Below are 20,168 nucleotides of genomic sequence, written 5' to 3'. Positions count from 1 at the left end.
TTTTCAAAATGTCTTCACATTTACAATCTTCTGCAGTGCTGTGTGGAGGTGAAGGGAGAGCATTGTTATCCCATTGGGCCAAGTAAGAAGCTGCATCTCTGGTTGGTTGAGACAATGGCCAAGGTTAATTAAGTGCCATGTTGGTTTTGTAGCTGAGGCAGCCCCAGACCTCTGGCTTTCTGCCACAGTGCATTGTCTTTTCCACTGTGTTTACTGTGTGGCTTTTCAAAAGCCCATGCAAAACCAAGTATTTCCAAGAAAAGTTGATGCTCTTCTCTATTTCAATCCTCAGAATGACACAATCCTTCATCCCTGACTGCCAGGCTGTTTTTAGCATCACTTCCCCACGTTACCAGTGACAGCAGCTTGTGGAGTGAGAAGGCTGCATATGTGATGTGATGTAAGGAGGCTCTGAAAAGATGCCACTGTCCTTAGAAGTCTTCCCCAATTTGTCTTCCATAATTACAAAACACCTTTGCCTTTATATTTTATCTGATTGGATGATAAAAGCCACCCCTACAAGAGGAGTCAGAGCTCAGCTTTTGTCACTTCCCAGCAAGGCTGGGGATGCTTTCCCACTCATGCCAGGGCCCAGACAATCGAAGACTTACAGGCAATCATAGTTTGAATAGTGGAAGCGTTAGAACAGAACACAGGCATCACATTTGATTTCCCCATTTTATAGATGGAAAAATTGAAGATCCGAAAGAGAACATAACAATCCTAAAGTGGCATAGGTTGCTATAGCCTGGGTAATGAGTGTACCCTTAGTGTTCTTTCCCCCAGGCCTTATTGTCCCTAATTACGTGCTAGGGTTATGGTATAGGCAGCACTCAGTATTTGCCAAGCACTGTCCTAAGTGGTTTACATACATTCGATCATTAAATCCTCATAAGAACATAGTGTGGGAGGCACTATTATTTTATACATGAAGACACAAAGATATTAAGTGAGTTTCAGAAATCTGCAGAGCTGGCAAATGTCAGAGCTGGGAGATGACCCTTGGGCAGGCTGGTTCCACAGACCAAGCTCTCAACCATGGCAATATGTTACTTTGGGGGAGAAGCTTGGCAGGTGTGTTGGGGGTAGAGAAGACACAGAAAGGCAAGAGCAGCAAAAAGGAAGGGCATGTCCAAAATACAGTCTGGGCTGATTTATGATTTTGTCAAGAGGCTCTATTCTGTTCTACATAGTAGTGTGACCCAGCATCAGATTCTCAATATATCCCTGCTCGTGCCTTCGAGAGAGAGCAAAGCTCACGAACTGACAACAGGACTGAACACAGGCCAAATGCATGCTGCAGGTGCTGAAAAAAGGACAAGGCAGGCTGAAGGGAGGTTAAGAGAGTTGGAGTGTGCTGATTACAAGAGGCGAGAATTCCAAAAATTTCCCTGACACAGCTCACATTGGTCGTAAGTGTAGAGTGTTTTCTGCTAGAGTGTATGATGGGCAGGGGGTACCCCTTCAGGAAGTGTGAGTGTGATGGGGACAGGATCAGAGATTTGTCCAGCCAGGAATGGTCCAGGAATTGTGCATGCTTCAGAGGGGGAAAAGAAGACTTAGAAGATGTCAGGCTCATCCCATGACCTTGAACAGCCAAGCAGTCAAAGAATAAATGCTTCCTGCCTGACTCCAGCAGGACCAAGACAGCATACTTCACTCTGATCATTGGAAACTGTCACACAAAATAGAATGGGATGAATCACAAAATAGTAAAGTAGCCAAGTTCCATGTCTGTTGGTGTAATCAGCAGAAGTTAGATAAAAATCTCCCAAGAATTATTTCAGGGACAGGAATGCTGAGATGGAAGAGATGAGAAAGTAAGTTTGTCTAATGCGATCACCTAGTTTTCCTGAAACTTTCAGAATTTGGGGAATCTTTTGCCAGTGTGACGTATTCAAAATTGTATTCCAGTTATGGGTTGTATATTGCTGCAAACCAAAGATGCCTAGTAAACAGAAGCTTTGCTTTCCAGCATGGAAAACATGATGTCTAGCTTCATGTGATTCAGTTAATTAACCACCACTTATTCCTAGACATAAGGCACCTTCTGCAGATGATCGGGTTTCCCTTTAGTGGGTGGCAGGGAAAAAAAGTAGCATAAAGCAAAATACATGTGGCGGCAACTAATGGAATTATTTCTTTTTCTCTTGCTCTGATGTCTTGGGAGTGGAAGCGTCTCTTGTCTATTCTGGTGAATAGAAGCAGACATGAGTTATTATTATGGTCTCTGCCTCATAATTTCTGTGTCACCAAGATGTGCTCTGTTTATTACTGCACTTAGAAAGCTTTGGAATATTAGCCACAGAAAGTCTCTCTCCATGGATTCTATTACCACACTCTTCAGTTGTTCCAGGAAACTGAAACTATAGAATGACATTTCTGGGGAGAAATAGCTCTCAGCCTTATTCCTTCCTGGTTGTGTGCAGACCACTGGGAGAGTTTTGTTATAGATCATTAAAACAGGAGTGATCCCTGGAGGTCCTCTGGTTTATCTCCCTGTCCTTGCCTGGCGTATTTGAGGAATTGAGATCCAGGGAGTGGAGGGGGCTTGTTTGAAATCATAAGAGAGAATATGGATTTGGATCTCCAATTTCACATATTCCTAGTTCTGTGAATTTACTCTTCTCAGATCCAGGCGACCTCTTTTGGAAGTTCTAAATGCACATGAGATGGGTAAAGAATGTAGGTGGTGACCAGTTCACCCAATGGGCCCATTTAGTGAAGCATGGAGTGCCCTGGTGTCCATCCACAAGGTGGAAATAATGAAGATACCCTGGAGATTTTAAAAATGGGTAAGGCAGGGTAAAAATGGTTCTAATTTTATCAGAGCTCCTTGAGAATGCTATGGCTTCTAAATTTCTTTCCCTTAATAAGAAAGATAAACAGAAGGTCTTCCCAAAATGAGTATAGTGAGCCTTAGTTTTCCTCATTTGTAAAAATGGGACTGGCTTTACAAGAGTCTTGTTAGAATAAAATGAGGTTGGATATATAGAGCTCCTAGCACTGCTTCAGGGGTAGGAGGCCCCTTGGTGCCCTCCTTTCTTTCTGTTTTGAGATGGAGGGTGCTCTCTGCAAGGATTGGTCATGGTGTTGTGGTCTCTGCACAGTGGTAGGGATGGGGCTAGAGGCAAGCTTCTTGGGGGTTGGAGGCCAGCCTTTGATTCTAATCTCTTCATTAAGATTTTTTAAAGTGCTTGATGGAGAGGGATCACATGAAATCATTTATTCCCTTACAGTGGCTCCCCACAGCATTGCAATTAAAGTTAGAATCCTAATCAGGGCCCAGAGGCCTTATGTGTCCAGAGCTCTGGTCATCTCTCTCCTTGTGCCTGTCTTTGCACCCTGTTCTTGATGCATGGAGTGAGAACAAAACCAGTGTTCAACAAATATTTGTTAAATAAGTAATCACCACAATTCATGTGTAGACTTAATTAGTAGTAGGGGAATAGTTCATTAAAGTTAAGACTCTTCAGATCATTTGTATACCTGCTAAATTTTTCAATAATTTAAAAAAATAATAGTACCCAATGCTCACAGAGCTCAGTGAAATTAGAATGCTAATGTACTACTGCATGGTGCATAGCTTGTAATTATTTTGTGGCTACAATTAGCAATATGTATCAAGAGCCACAATAAAGATAATATCCTTTGATCTAATAATGCCACTCATGAGAATTCATCAAGAAAGAAACTAAGTAAAATAAAAGGCCATATTAATAGAGATATTCTTTGCAAATTTCTGTACAGTAACAAAAACATTGAAACATTCGAGCGATCCAACTAAATTATGGTTTCTTCATTGAATGGAATGTTATGAACAATTAAATATAGTAGTGGTAAAGCATTTACAAAATAATGTCTAAAAGGAATATCAAATAGCATCCACACTCTGGTAATAATTATATGAATGTGAATTTATCTGGACAAGAGCAGTGGAGACATATGGAAAATAAAAGTTGTATTAGGTTATGGAATTATGCTAGTTTAAAAAAAATAAAATCAAGTATAGGCTCATTATTTTTATCCAAAGTAAATATTCTTTAGAGAGAAATGAATAATACATTAATAAATAAGAAAATATTATTAGAAACAAGATTGAAGAACTTTTCATTTTTTAGTTTTATGATTTCTATTTGGGAAAAAAAAAACTCCTGCTTCTTCCAGCTGGAATGTGAAAGTGAGGAGACGGTTCTTCACATGGGAGATGAATGGTCCTTTTTTGTTCTTTCTATGCCTTTCTCTGTACTTTCCTTTTAGCCAAAAATATCCTCTCCCCAAACTTCACTTCTAATTGCTCATTGTTTTCTTCAAGTGCCTACCCTTCAGAAGCATTCTGAAGCCCTCCTCCGTTACTATTCCACTGATTTATTCACAGAAGAAAAAAAAAACCCTTGAATATTCATTTATCCATCCAATCAGCAAAGGCATGAGGCTTCCTTAATCTCTCATGGTCATTTGGAGTTTAAGGTATTCATCTGAGACTTTTAGTCTATCTTTCAAAGACACTGGCAAGAAGGAAAAGTGACAGCAATCTGTTGTTTCTTTATCTTTTTTTCTTGAAATGATAATTTATCCTGGCCATAATTCCTGGTGGAGCATTTGTCTAATTTCAACTATATTTTTCATTATCCCATGAGCTAACGGCTAAGTGGGTTGCCTTTATTGCACTGGATTCGAGCTTTAGCATTTTTCCAATATCTGGTGAAAATATCCATTCATATAAACAGAAATGCCATAATAGCTGCATGTGGAAGTTCTGAGGTAATGTCTCTTTTCTCAAGAAAGTTTCAATTTAGAATTTTCCAGAGTGACCCATGGAGCAGTCTGAGATTCTCCATTCCCATTGGGTCAGATGAACTTAGTGAGAGCAGACAGGGGAGATGTTGAATGACTGCCATATTCCAATCAGTGCAAGATTTCTAGCCTCTGGTTCACAAAAGGATTCCTAATCACAGATGGGGTAGGAAAATAATAGACGTCCTCTAGGATAAGTGGGCGGGAAGAAAAAAGTAGAGTAACATTTCTTGGGTGTCTACAATGTGCCAGATTTATGCACGTGGTTTTTAATATCACTTTTCATCCCCAGGAAAACAAGGTGGATTTCTCAGGGAGATATTAACCCATTTTCTAGGAGAGAAAACAAGATGAAAACTGTAAAAAAAAAAAAAAAGGAAAAAGAAAAAGAAAGAAAAAGAAACCTTGGGGCAGAAGCTTAACAAGATTACCCAGCAGATTAAATAATAGAGCTCCTCACCCTGCTTAGATGGTAGTTAATGATGGGGGTGTTTTATGCATGCTTTTTGGCATCAAATGTAGGTTGGGCAAATAGGTAGAAAATGAGATGTTTTACTGAAAAACACAGTCTCATTCATGCAAATCATTTTGTCCTATCCTTTTTACATCACTCCTAAATAGAAATTATAAATCTCTTTAGCTGAAGCTCTTGATTGTCTGAATATCAGGAAAGCTAGATGTATTCGAGAAATAATATTGGGAGTTCCCCAACCAGTGGCTGATGGGAGATGGTGAATGAGTACCCCCAGCTCCCTCACCCTGAAGGAGAAGACTCTGAGGTGTGAATTTTGTGCTGACTCCTACTAGAGTTCCCAGGAGAACTAAGCTCTAGGTCTCCATAGTCGTAACTGGCTTACCAGTACACCCTTTAGAAACTGCCTTCTTTCTTCAATGACTTCGCCATTTCCCTACGAGTATCCGCTGGTATTGCCTCTTAAATAAACCACTTGCTCTCAGGATCAGCTTCTGGGTGAACCCAGTCACATAATTCCATTTGATAGCAAGTACAACCCAAGTAGAGAAGGCAAGCCTGGACTCCGTGAATGGTGGAGCTCAATAAGGCTACCTATCACCCCTGGAAGAATGATTTATATATTGAGAAGTAAAATATGTGTATTCCAATATCACATCTTAAGGTAGACCAGGGTTTGGCAAATGATAGCTCATGGGCCGAATCTGGCCTATTTGATTTTTATGGCCTGTACTCTGACAGCTAAAAATGGTTATGTTTTTAAATGGTTGCTATATAGTACTCTACATTACATAAATTGTCATTTAGGTGATATAAGTTGTTAAATAAGTATCCCAAATGTTGTTTCTTGGTCTGTGAAACCTAAAATATTTACTGTCTGGCCCTTTACAGAAAGTTTGCCAACTCCTGAGCTTTCAACTACCTGGAAATCCCGCTGGTCCCTTAAACCCCACATTTGTACTAACTGTATGTCATGGTGTTGGACCAGCCAGAGTCCTTGAGAGCAGGGAGTGTTAACCTACAGGATATAAGTACCCCGAAGTATGTCCTGTCCTGAAAACATGGTTGTATTCAGTAAGTGTGCTCTCTTTGGAATTTGATGCAGGCAACATGGAGGGGATAAGTTAGGTAGGGGAGCAGCTTAAAGTTTTGAGAGTGATGTATAGGGGAAGCTGTGAGGTAGAATCAGGTTGGAGGACATATTGGGGTGGGGGCTAGGGTATTGGTATGGAGTCAGAATTGTGAGAGGGCAGGATAAATAAATGTTATGAGGAAGCTGAAACCTTGAAACCATGAGTTAAGTATAAGACTTGATGCAGGGAATGGACATAAAAAGATTGCAACCCAAGGATCTAAGTAAAGCAGCAAGACTTTCTTCCATAGCATGCTGTGAATGCCCCGAGGTCAGCCAGGTCTTATTTTTCATTCTAACCCCAGAACTAAATGCTATTCAGATTTATCCAATAAAGCTTGATTAACATTTATAAGTTAAATCATTGCATTTGCTTTTTATCCCACGACCTAACAGAACATCTTTTGAGTGGCTTCTGTTGCTCATGTCTTTTTATGACTTTGCACCTTGACTCCACAGTTGTATCAGAAGACCCACAGGCCAAAAGCAACGATGGAAGCACCTTTACAAGCTGCTTCTCACAAATTCTAATGTAGTCATTAGATGTTGAGTGAATATTTGCTTATTGATGCATCAATACATTTAAATATATATGTTTTGCAAGAAGACCCTTGAACAACATACATTTGAACTGCACTGGTCCAGTTATATGGGGATTATTCTTGCTAAATACAATTTAGTATTGTAAATATAATTTCTTTATGATTTTCTTAATAACATTTTCCTTTCTCTAGCTTTCTTTATTATATGAATACAGTATATAATACATAGAGCAAACAGAGTATCTGTCAATCTACTGGTCATGTTACCATCAAGACTTCCAGTCACTAGTAGGCTATTAATACAATTTAGGGGGAGTCAAAAGTTATACCTGGATTTTTAGTGATGTGGGTTTGAGGGGTACCCCTAGCCCCACTTTGTTCAAGAGCCAACTGTATATTTATATCAGAACAGTATCTTCAGTAGCATATAGGACCCTTCAGTCATACATATCTAACTCTTTACTTCTACTTGTTCTTCCCTAAAGATGTTATCCGTGTACAATATTTGGTACTTTACTCATCTTTTCTCATCTCCCTGGGTGGATTACTTTTGCCTTTCAAATTCCCTAAATTGTCTCTGGGACATAGTCTTAGGCAATTACATTCCTTTCAATTCTCAGAGCTAGTATTACAAAAACATTTCTAAAGATATTCCATCATTCCATGAAATAATAATAGGTCATCTGTGAGGCAAAAGTAAAATGCTTTGTTCTTGGGAATCAATACATACAACAGTGATTTTTTCTTGACAGGTACTTTTATTACTCAATATGTACCTTCTAAAAGTGATTTACCTTTAGACAACACCATTTCCCAATATTTTAGTATTATGATGCAACAGTATTCTTGAAGCAAAATGGTGTAGTAGAACATGTGTGAGATGCTCTCAGAAGGCAGAGTCAATCTACAAGAAAATTCACATTTATATTTCTGTGGCATTTTGACTATTGCTCAGGAGTATAAAGACTTTTCTAGTAGCCTTCTCTTTTGTGAGTTTCTGTAGGACTTGGTTTTGCATGTGCCAAAAAATGTCAGTGCTCCCTTATGCTCAATCTCATTGCTTCCAACTTATTTAGTCAGATGGCTCTTGGGCACATCCAGTAAAAAGCCAACCACAAAAATGAGCAGTTGCTGTTTATAAACTCTGCACATTGTTATATAATCCAGATGACAGCACAAGTGTGAAATGCTGTTAATATTCAGCTTTAACCACAGTTTTAACACTTGCAGACAGTGAATGTGTTGCTGGGGTGTCCAGTTTTACATTAGGAAAAGTCCTGGTGGAAATGGAAACTTTATGAGCTGGGTCTATTGCATTGAAACTTTATTGTGCCTATTACATGCTGAGGTACCAAGGGGCAGTGAATTAGACCCATATGAAGAGCCAGAGTCAGTTTTCCACAAAGCCCTTGGTTGGTTCTGCTATCATTCAGTGCTCTGAAGTATTTAGCTATGTGTTATTTTATGGCATAGTTTAGTCTTCAAACTATGAAGCTGGATCTGGCTTCTATTGGGTCATTTAAGGAGCTAACTTTCATCTCTTGAGGGACATTGCACCATACCTAGAAAAACCACTTGAAAGTGGCAGGAAAAACAAACAAAACAAAACTCATTAAATACTAAAGTTGGCATAAATCTTTTGTTGCATTTACTTATGAAGTCTCATACTAATACCTCCATCTCTGTATTTAGCCACAGCTGGTATAACTTTATCAGGTAGAAATGTCTTTGGATCCAAGCAACAAGAACTTTGATTAATAGTGGTTTTCTCATCTAACAAGAAACTTGAGAGGTAGTGCTAAGTTCAAGGGTCCAGTTATGTCAAGGTTCAATTATGTTTTACTTGGCTTTTCTCTAACAGACTCAGGTGTTTAATGCAGCTCCAGACATCATTTCTATGTTCAAGTTAAGGTGGTGGACAAGGGGGTACTCAGATGGCTCAGTTGGTTAAACATCTGACTCTTGGTTTTGGCTGAGGCCATGGTCTCAGGGTCATGAGGTCGAGCCCCAATTCGGACTCTGTACTCAGTGTGGAGTTAGCTTGTCCCTCTCCCCCAACACCTTCTCCCACTCCTGCTCTCTCTCTCTCTCTCAAATAAATAAATAAAATCTTTTTAAAAATATGATGGAAAGCAGCAGTCATGACTTTCTTTCTTTTCAGGAAAATAAAATCTTTTCTGGAAGCATCAGAAACTTCTCCTAAAATTTGAACCATAGCTAGAAGGAAAATAGAACAGAAGATGATAATGGTTAATCATCCAGAAGTGAGCACATCACAGGTGCTTTTGGCAAAGAAGGAAGGTGCTCTGGGCACTGGGTAGGCATGTGACAGCATCTGCCAAAATGCTCTTCAGCACCAGCTCAAGTCTCTTCTCTGATCCCACAAGTTTATCCTTTTTTTACTTCTTCTTGCTCTTATTTATCTAATCTGGCCAATACATTTCTTTTTTTTTTTTAATAAATTAATTTTTATTGGTGTTCAATTTACCAACATACAGAATAACACCCAGTGCTCATCCCGTCAAGTGTACCCCTCAGTGCCCGTCACCCATTCACCCCCACCCCCCACCCTCCTCCCCCTCCACCACCCCTAGTTCATTTCTCAGAGTTAGAAGTCTTTATGTTCTGTCTCCCTTTCTGATATTTCTCACACATTTCTTCTCCCTTCCCTTATATTCCCTTTCACTATTATTCATATTCCCCAAATGAATGAGAACATACACCGTTTGTCCTTCTCCGGTTACTGTGGCCAAGTTCAAAAAGGGTGTTGCCTGAGTTCTTCTCTGGGATTTTGATGGAATCTTGTCTCACATTTAGATCTTTCATCTATTTTGAGTTTATCTTTGTGTATGGTGCAAGAGAGTGGTCCAGTTTCATTCTTCTGCATGTGGATGTCCAATTTTCCCAGCACCATTTATTGAAGAGACTGTCTTTCTTCCAGTGGATCGTCTTTCCTCCTTTATCGTATATTAGTTGAGCATAAAGTTCAGGGTCCACTTCTGGGATCTCTGTTCTGTTCCATTGATCTATATGTCTGTTTTTGTGCCAGTACCACACTGCCTTGATGAACACAGCTTTGTAGTACAACCTGAAATCTGGCATTGTGATGCCCCCAGATATGGTTTTCTTTTTTTAAAATTCCCCTGGCTGTTTGGGGTCTTTTCTGATTCCACACAAATCTTAAAATAATTTGTTCTAAGTCTCTGAAGAAAGTCCATGGTATTTTGATAGGGATTGCATTATACGTGTAAATTGCCCTGGGTAACATTGACATTTTCACTAATATTAATTCTGCCAATTAATTAATTAATTAATTAATTTCACAGAATATTAATTCTGCCAATCCATGAGCATGGAATATTTTTCCATCTCTTTGTGTCTTCCTCAATTTCTTTCAGAAGTGTTCTGTAGTTTTTAGGGTATATTTTGAGAACCATTTGAATGGTAAATGGTTCTCCGACCTTTTATTTTCAGGTTGTAGGTGTCCTTCTGTCTAAAATGAGTCTCTTGTAGACAGCAAATAGATGGGTCCTGTTTTTTTATCCAGTCTGAAACTCTGCGCCTTTTGATGGGGTCATTAAGCCCATTCACGTTCAGAGTTACTAAACTCCCCTTTAAGAAGAAGTTCAAGTAACTCTGGCCAATACATTTCTGAGAGAATCTGAAAGTAGTGTTCAAGCCAAGAAGTTAATACTAAATTAATAATTTATGAAAAATTATCCATATTTAAGAGTAGGAGAGGAATGCAGAAAAACCAAGTGGCTTTAAGAGAAGGGACTTTGGATTTAGTTCTGAATCATTTTTGAGTCCTGGCTCAATTCTTATCTCTTACCTCAAGTGTGGTAGATTTAGCTTTCTTAAATTTCTGTTTTATCAGGAAAGCAATAAAAATAATTTCCGATTCAGAAAGTGGTATTGAGGATTAAATGCATGTAAAATGCTTGTCAAAGTGCCTGCCTGTGGTTAAGCACTCAATGAATGTTAGCTATAGTGGAATAGTCGTTGATTAAAGCTTGAATATTTTGATGTCATTGTTTTATGTAATTTTTAAGAAATACATAGAATTTGAGGTGCCTGGGTGACTCAGTCAGTTAAGCATTAACCCTTGATTTTTGCTCAGAGTCATGAGATTGAGCCCTGCATGAAGTGCCACACCCAGTGTGGAGCCTACTTAAGATTCTCTCTCTTCGTCTCGCTTTGGCCCTCCCTGCCCTCCCTCTCTTAAAAAAAAAAAAAAGGAGAGTTAGATATGTCTAGTTTAGAGCACTATTAAATGCCCTTGGTTGTTCTTCAAATAAATTTCTTAGTTTGTTGATTTAAGACGCATGCTAGGCTCATAGAAGCCCAAGGTCAAGTGTTGGAGATTCAACAATGTAATGGTTGGTAAGTTTAACACTTGAAAAAAATACATATAAATCCTACCTACCTACCTACCTACATACATACACTGATACATAAGGTAGTTAATTTGGATGTTCATCACATTATTGTGGTTCGGTGTGATTTGAGATTGATCAGCTCTGTTTATGACCCATTTTTGCACTCAGTGTTGTATAGATAAAAAGAAGAGAAACACTTGGAATATCTATGTGGCACATAGTAACCAATTAAAATATACTTATTGTTTTATGTATTATTTTGTGTTTGCATATGCCACAAACATTTAATCTCCATGTATATTAGGTGTATTATAGAATTATAGAATATTAGCTCTAGAGGTTAGCGCATGTGCTGCTGAAGTTAGCAGAGCTTTAGAGTTTAATAACAGATGTCAGAAGCCCTTCATAAAGGAACGAATACAAGTAATGATAATAAAAGTGATAATGTAAATAATGTCATACAAAGTTCTTTCCACGCATTATTTCACCGAATGCTAACATCAGTTGTATGAGATGAGGTCTATTATTCTATTTTAGACATGAGAAAACCAGTCTTTGGAATGAATATACAATTTGTCCAAGATTGTATATCTAGAAAATACTTTAGATTTGCTAGAATGTAAACCCAGGTCTATGCCATCCTAGCATCTAAAATCTTATTTCACATGGCATTATGCCTCTACTTGTCATTGTTTACTGATTGCATCAAGCCTTAATATTTGCTCAATACGTGACTATATAAAATGAAACCTAGGTAGAATGTTTCTAATGGAAGATGTTCCTTCCTGGTCGCTGTTTTACTAAAGCTATGGAACCACGTTGCTTTTATTTTTTATAAAACTCGAGAGTGCAGACACCAGGGAGTACTTCTCTAAGGGGACTGCTTATTTTCTAAGGTGGACTTGATTCCCTACTTATCCTGATTTTAATTTTAGAGTATAAGTAGCAGGTGTTCTTATTAACTATTTAATAATAGGAAACAATAGGTTTAATAAAAGGAAACCATGTCTTACACATTGATCTGCTCTCTTTGGGGCTTTCTGCATTCTGAATGATTCTGTGTTCCTTTCCCTTAAAACCTCCAGTGAGTGCACTGTCCATCCATCCACCTGAAGGGAAAGGAGAGGACTAATTGTGATGACAACGCAGATGATATTCCACTTTTCATCAATTGTTCTTTCCTCAAAGTTTAACCAACTTCAATTAACTGGAGGAAGAAATGAGACAAAAAAAGTTTAAGAAATTTGTGATGCAGCTAAGGAATTCATGATTTTAGTGTTTACAACCCATAAAAACAAGAGATTATATATAAAGAGTCACATACGGCTCTGCCAAACTCCCCCACATAGCTTCCTACCCCATATATCCATTTCACTTTCCCATGAACACCTAAAATCCAACATGACCCAAACCAAACTCATTACTGTCCACCTACTCCCCCCATTCTCCCTTCACCACACAAATGGTTTCTTCTCCACGGTGCCCATATCATTGATTGGCATTCCTACCCAATCCATTTCCCAAGCCAGATGTCTGAAAATTCTAAAATGAGAATTCTCAATTCTCTGTTCTTTCCATCCACTGGCACAGCCTTAGTTCAGGCCACTGTTCTTTTGTCAGCTTCACTTGGATTACTGGAATGGTTTACTGTCTTCAGTGTTGAGTGCCCCTCTTTGAACCATTCTGCAAGTTCCAGCAAGGTGATTGATCTTTGGTTAAGCAAGGCTGATATTGTTGCTTGTCTACTTATTAGTCTTCATGGATTTCCTTTGACTTCAGCAAGAATTCTGAATTCCTTACAGAGGATTTCACTCTACCAACTTATCTCTGCTCCTCTCTGCAGTTTCTCTTCTCACCCCACCCCTGCAGCCCTTCTAGAGGGCTCTGGCCTTCATCATTGTCGGTAGTCTTTACATCATATTCTTGCTTCCTGGAAGCACTTGCTTCCCTTCACATCAGTGTTGAGCAAGTAATTCCTCGGGTTTCAGCTTCGAAACAATTTGCTCTTGGAAGCCTTCCTCGATTTCGAGGACTGGGTTACATTCCTTTCTCTACAATGCCCCTTATCTCCCTGTTTACTTGCACTGTTCACTGATCTCTTTGAAGAACTAACTGTGTGTGGGTTCCATCCCTGTGGTCTCTCCTAGAGCCCAGCATATAGTAATTGTACTTACTGAATTAAGTACTTACTGAGGAAATGGTGTGCTGGCTGTGAGAAGGAAAATGAGGGCAATTTGCTGAAGTACTTCAGTTATAATATATACCTTTGCCTCAATTATCCTGATATTTTGGGGCACCTGGGTGGCTCAGTGGTTGAGCATCTGCCTTTGCCTCAGGTCATGATCCCAGGGTCCTGGGATCAAGTCCTGTGTTGAGCTCCCAGGGAGCCTGCATCTCCCTCTGCCTGTATCTCTGTCTCTCTCTGTGTGTCTTTCATGAATAAATAAATAAAATCTTTTAAAAAGGTTATTCTGATATTTTGAGGCAAGGCCTGTGGACAATATGTGCGTGTGCATGCAACACATAAGTGTTTAGCTGGGATGATTAGAGTTATTACTGTTCATTTTCCTTCTATCAGTTTAGATAGATAAACAGGCTTACTCAGTAGAGGCCAGAGGACACAGAGCAACTTTTTGACTCTAGAGCCATGCAGGCCACCTTTATTAGTTTCCACTGCTATGTGACAGATGCCTAGAAAATCAGTGGCTTAGCACAACCCCATTATTGAGCTCACATTCTCTATGTCAGTGGTCCAGCATGACATGGCTGATTCCTCTGCCCGGGGTACCATGGAGTTGAAATGAAGATGTCAGCCACACTGAATTTTCATCTCCAGGCTGTAAGAAAAAAAAATACTCTTCTAATTTTATTCTTACTATTTGCAGAATTCAGCTCCTTATGATCATAGGATTTAGGTTTCTTTTGCTGGCTCTCAGCTTCTAGTGGCCTTTTGCATTCCCCTGCTGCATAGCCCCTTCTGTCTTCAAACTGGCAGTGATGTGTAGAATCATTGGCGTGCTTTGAATCTCTGACCTTCTCTTCTGCTGCAAGCTGGAGAAAACCCTTTGCCTTTCAAGGGCTCGTGTGTTTAGGTCAGGTGTACCCTCATACTCTCTTAATCTTAAGGTCAATTGATGTGGGACCTTATTTATATCTGCAAAGTTCCTTTATAGCTGTATGTTCCTGTTTGGCTAAATAAATGGGAGGTATGAGTACACGGGGGTAGGGGGTTAGGAATCTTGGGGGCTGCTTAGAAGTCTCCCCACCACATAAACAAATTGTACCAAAAAAAAAAAAGAAAGGAAGGAAGGAAGGAAGGAAGGAAGGAAGGAAGGAAAAAGAAAGAAAGAAAACAAGTGAAAGCCAAATAGTATCTATAATAAAATTTGGTGATGAGAATTGGATTTTGGGTAGAGGGAAACATGATCTAATTTTTGGAGGAAGATGTATCTTCCTGGCATCACACTTGACCCTGTACACGTGCAACTTGTCCAACGCAAACATGAATCGCTGTAAAATTGGAGGCTGCCTTTTAGTTCCAGCTTCGTATTTCATGGCTTCCTTACTCACTGTCTGGTTGGTCCTGGACATGTTTTACAGAATTCCTCCTCTTTTTCCATTTTCCTCACTAGTATCATTGTCACCAGCATTGTTATCACTACCCTTTAATGATCGCTTCTTCTGAACCAACGTGTTATGTATCTTACATCATTAAATTCCTTTAAAAACTCTTCTGTAGTCAACTGCTGTGCCTGATTCCTAAATTCACTTAGGACCGTTCAGCACATAAGTAAGCTAAGGCTCTGGTTGTCTGATGCTCAAATTCATTTGTCCCGTCCTGATACTTTCCTGTCTTTTGAGAATGCCAGATTCATTCAGCAGCATGTGTGGGAAGTGGAAGGATTAGAACCCAGCGCTTTGGACCTCCTAGCTCACCCACCCACCCTCCATGGGTAGAGCCAGTAACTAGAGACATCTGGCCCACCTTCTGAGAAAGTGGCTCTTGTGGGCAAATAACACGTTACTCATTTATTTCCCTTTTCATTATTAGTTCATTGTGAGCTAAGTGACCAAATGATCTTAATAAAATTGGCCTCTAAATACCAAATTGTAAACTTGCATGAATCAGGATCATGTGTCCTGTCAGATTTTTTTCTTCCTTTTTAAATTGAGTTCCACTTTAACATTCTCAGTGAAATGTAACAATAGGATGCTCTGTTTCAACAGTTAGTCAGACCCAGCTGCTATGAAAATAATATGTTTGAGAAAATTGACTTGACATTTGATGGCCTTACAATTCTTCTGACAGGATATAATCAACTCATTAGGAAGAAACAGAAGCCTTCCTTGTATAGCCACGTATTTCTGGGCATGACCACATTCCCTTGGAGTGGGGTGGGCAAGCGTTCAGGGCACGCTGGGGCTTCATGGCCTCGGGGCCAGCACTCAAAGTGACCGAATTTACTTTCTCTTCCTCTGTCCGCTGCCCTTGATCTGACGAATGGGAAACATCACTTTCTTCAGCCAACAATTTCTTTTTTTCTTCTTCTTTTCCTTCCCTGAAGTCTAAATTTATAACAAGGGCTTGGATTTTTAAAAGATTCTCTCAGCCTTCCTTCTGCTCAGGAACAGCTGGGACAGCTCTCTTGGGAAAGTGATTAGAAGCAGGAAGTGGCAATTGGGATTCCTGATTTCAGTTCCCAGGCTGGTCCCGAGTTCTTTGTGGGACCCTGAGGGGCTCATCCCAAGCCTTTGCTTAGCTCATGCATACAGCTCCCGGTTGCTTTGCCTGTGTTAGTCTCAAGCTAGCGATGTGGAAGGAGGGGAAGAGAGTCCTCTTTAGAATCTAAATTCCAGCTCCCTAGGACCTAGGTAGTGAGGAGACTCCCGTAGGCCACATTTTCACATCTGTAAAATGGAGCCAATAATGGACAGCTTGAAAAGACACTGAGTGTCAGAGGTGGTCACATATAGAAAATCACTACAGAGTTCTTGGCATGTCTCCTAAATTCTCTTCTAGGTTCATTTGCCTGGACCTGTCTATAATTTAAGTCTTTCTATGCAGTTAGTCAGTGGATATATGCTTGACATGATTTTTTTTTTAATGGCCTTTTAGGAAAAGAATCATATCAAATATTAAATCGTTACAGTAATGATGATTTATATGCATTTCATGGTTTTTAGCTTATGAAGCTTATCTTATTTCTTAGAAAGAGAAAGAGAGCATGTGAGCAGAGGGGAGGGGCAGAGGGAGAGAGAGAGAGAGAGAGAGAGAGAGAGAGACAGAAAACCTTAAGGAATCTCCATGCTCGGTGTGGAGTCTGACATAGGGCTCACCCTCATGACCCTGAGATCATAATCTGAGCTGAAGCCAAGAATCAGATGCTTAATGGACTAAGCCAACCAGGCATCATACAAAGCTTATTATTAAGGTTAATTTCACTTCATTCTTTTTTTTCTTTTTTTTTAAGATTTTATTTACTTATTCATGAGACACACACAGAGAAAGAGTGAGAGCGAGAGCGAGAGAGAGAGAGGCAGAGACACAGGCAGAGGGAGAAGCAGGCTCCATGCAGGGAGCCCGATGTGGGACTCGATTCTGGGACTCCAGGATCACACCCTGGGCAGGCACTAAACCGCTGAGCCACCCAGGGATCCCCACTTCATTGTTCTTATTTGCTACATTATAACTTCTACTAGAAGAAGAACTATGTCTCTCTTTTTTATTATCACTATAGCCTGAGTATCTAGAAGCGTTCCCAGGACATACAAGGCATTTTTTTACATATGTGCTACATGAATGAATTAAGCAATTAACTAATTGTCCTTCCAAATATTTCCCAGTCTCTATGCTTGACTTCCTTCTGTACCTTTATACCAGAGATCAGTGAACTACAGCCTGTGGGTGAAATACTGTCTGTTGTCTATTTTTGTAAATAAAGTTTTATTTAGGTACAGCCATGTCCATCCATTATATATCATTTATGGCCACTTTTGCTTTACAATAGCAGAATTAAACACCTGTGGTAGAGACCATATGGATCACAGAATGCAAAATATTTACTAACACTTTACAAAAAAGTTTGCAGGCCTCTGTATTTACCAGGCATAGAGTGATATTTCCAAGATGCAAACCTAATCATTTTACTGTCCCTGCTTAAAACACTCAATGACTCCTAATCACCCTTGCAAAGAAGTCTAAGATTCTTCCGCCATCAAGTTCATGATCCGAATCCTGTCAATTTCTGTAGACTCATCAGTTGCTCCTCTCCTTGCAAATCACACAATGTTTCAGTTCAGTATGTCCAAGGTATAAGCTACTGTCTTTGCTGAGAATGCTATTCCTTCTCATTTTTTCTTGGTAACCTCTGCTCATCCTTCTTGCATTTGCTTACATGACATTTGATCTGGAATGCCTTCTCCGAAGTTTTCAAGCTAGGTAAGGAACTCCTGGTCTGTGGTCTAATTGCATCTTGTACTTTTCTTGTTACACCACTGATCAGCACTTTGTGAATAATGAAACCTAAGTTCATAGGGATTGATTTGACCATAGTCACTCAAGTAAGTGGAGAGGTTGGGATTTGCACTGAGATCTGCCCGAGTCCATTGGTCACTTTCTTTCTGCTACACCTTACTTCTGATTAATTAATATATAAAATAATATTTTCAGCACATGGGGCATGTGTAGGATGGTGTGTAGAGAGTAAAATGAAGCATGACCTTGTGATTTTCCTACAAACACTCTGTCCCAGCCACAGACACATTTAAAATGATAGCAGCAAAAGGCATGTGACAGTTGATTTGGGTGGAAAATACCAAGAGCTATCGATGTAGAGCTTATCTGTTGCATAAGTTCTAAGTATATAAGTTAAATGTATTATTCATTGTATAAGTATCTGCTTATCCATAACATGTTGTCTTAATACATGGTGGCTTCAAACAACAAATATGTGTCATCTCATAGCTCTGTAGACTAGAAATATAAGCATATGGTTCATTTGGACACCTCTGACTCAGGCTAAGTCAAGTTGCAAAGTTGTTGATCAAAGCTGTGGCTTCGTGTGAAAGCCTGACTGGGGAGAAGTCTGCTTCCAAGCTCACTCAGTGATCGTTGGCGGGCCTCATTCCCTTGCCATGCGGCTTCTCCACAGAGCTCCGTCACATCATGGCAGCTGCCTTTCACCGAAGCAATGATATGAGAGAGTATAGAAAAACTCCCAACATGGAAGTTACCATCTGTCTATAAACTAGTTTCAGAAGTGACATTGCATCATTTTTTCCATGTTCTGTTCATTTGACATGAGTTCTATCAGCCTGGCCCAAACTACAGGGGAAGGATTTATACAAGGATGTGAATACTGGGAAGTAGGGATCACTGGTGACCATTTTGAACTTGCGTGAAAACCTCAATGAAAGCAAACTTCTGCTAGGAGAGATGGATGTTGGGCAGGTGACTGGTGGTGTATGCTAAAGCAATCTAAATCCTAACTTAGGTAGTTCAGGTAACTGGATAATAGGTTAAGAATATGAATAGCAGGGATCCCTGGGTGGCGCAGCGGTTTAGCGCCTGCCTTTGGCTCAGGGCGCGGTCCTGGAGACCCAGGATCGAGTCCCACGTCGGGCTCCTGGTGCATGGAGCCTGCTTCTCCCTCTGCCTATGTCTATGCCTCTCTGTCTCTCTGTCTCTCTCTCTCTCTGTGTGTGTGACTATCATAAAAAAAAAGAATATGAATAGCACTCTATAATGCTAGAAACTGAGAAGAAGGTCCAAAGGTATAAAAGACCATTGGAGTCCCTTAAATGAATATGTCCAAATCTCTCAGCAATAGAAATGCTGACCTAGAAACACTAAGTTGATCAATGTGTAAAACTCAATTTCTTCTGCCGTGCCTGTGTGGCTCAGCTGGTTAGGCATCTGACTCTTGATTTCAGCTCAGGTCATGACCTCAGGGTTGTGTGATGGAGCCCTGTAAGGAGTTCCATGTTCAGCAGGAAATCTGCATCTCTCTTTCCTTCTCTCTTCCATTGCCCCTCCCCCAGCTCCCTGTCTCTGTCGCTCTATAAAATAAACAAATAAAATAAATCTTTAAAAACCCTTAAATGTCTTCTTAAAAAAGCTCTTAGTTTCTTCTATTTCTATGCATTAAATGTTGATATTCCTTAAGAATTTTGACTTTGAGTTCTCTTATTCCAGCATGTAGCCCCCTGCCTCAATACAGATTCCATGAATAAATAAATTACTCTCATTCCCTCCCTTGAGTTTTACCTTGTATTGTAAACAGAAGATACTGGAACATAAATATCCTGCCCTAAGATCTTTCGTGTGCTCCAGACCCATTCATCTTTGAATTATCTACCACATATTCATATGGAGGTTCCATACTTTTTTTTTTTAAGATCTATTTATCTTAAGAGAGAAAGAGGAGAGAGAACACACTCACGAGTTGGGGGAGGTACAAAAGGGGAGAATCTTTAAGCAGACTCCCCGCTGAGTGTGGAGCCTGACATAGGCCTCAGTCCCATGACCCTGAGATCATGACCTGAACAGAAGCCAAGAATCAGACACTTCAGAAACCAACATAAGCCACCCATATGCCCCATACACTTTTAGATTGATTAATTTAAGGAAAATTGATCATCTCCTCCCTATGATCTTTGCATATTCCTGGATTTCCTATCTCAGTGATTTCCAGAGTAGAAATATGGGAGTCATCTTTGATTCATTCTCTTTCCTCACCTCACCTCATCTCCTATAATGTCCTACTAATTTTATTAGATGAATATTCACTGAATATAGACATTTAATTATTTCACAATTATTCATTGAACACTTGGCATATATTAGG

The sequence above is a fragment of the Nyctereutes procyonoides genome, unplaced genomic scaffold (genome assembly GCF_905146905.1).
Source record: "Nyctereutes procyonoides isolate TBG_1078 unplaced genomic scaffold, NYPRO_anot_genome, whole genome shotgun sequence".
Lineage (NCBI taxonomy): Eukaryota > Metazoa > Chordata > Mammalia > Carnivora > Canidae > Nyctereutes > Nyctereutes procyonoides.
The sequence above is the reverse complement of the archived record's forward strand: the minus strand, read 5'-3'. Positions refer to the sequence as shown.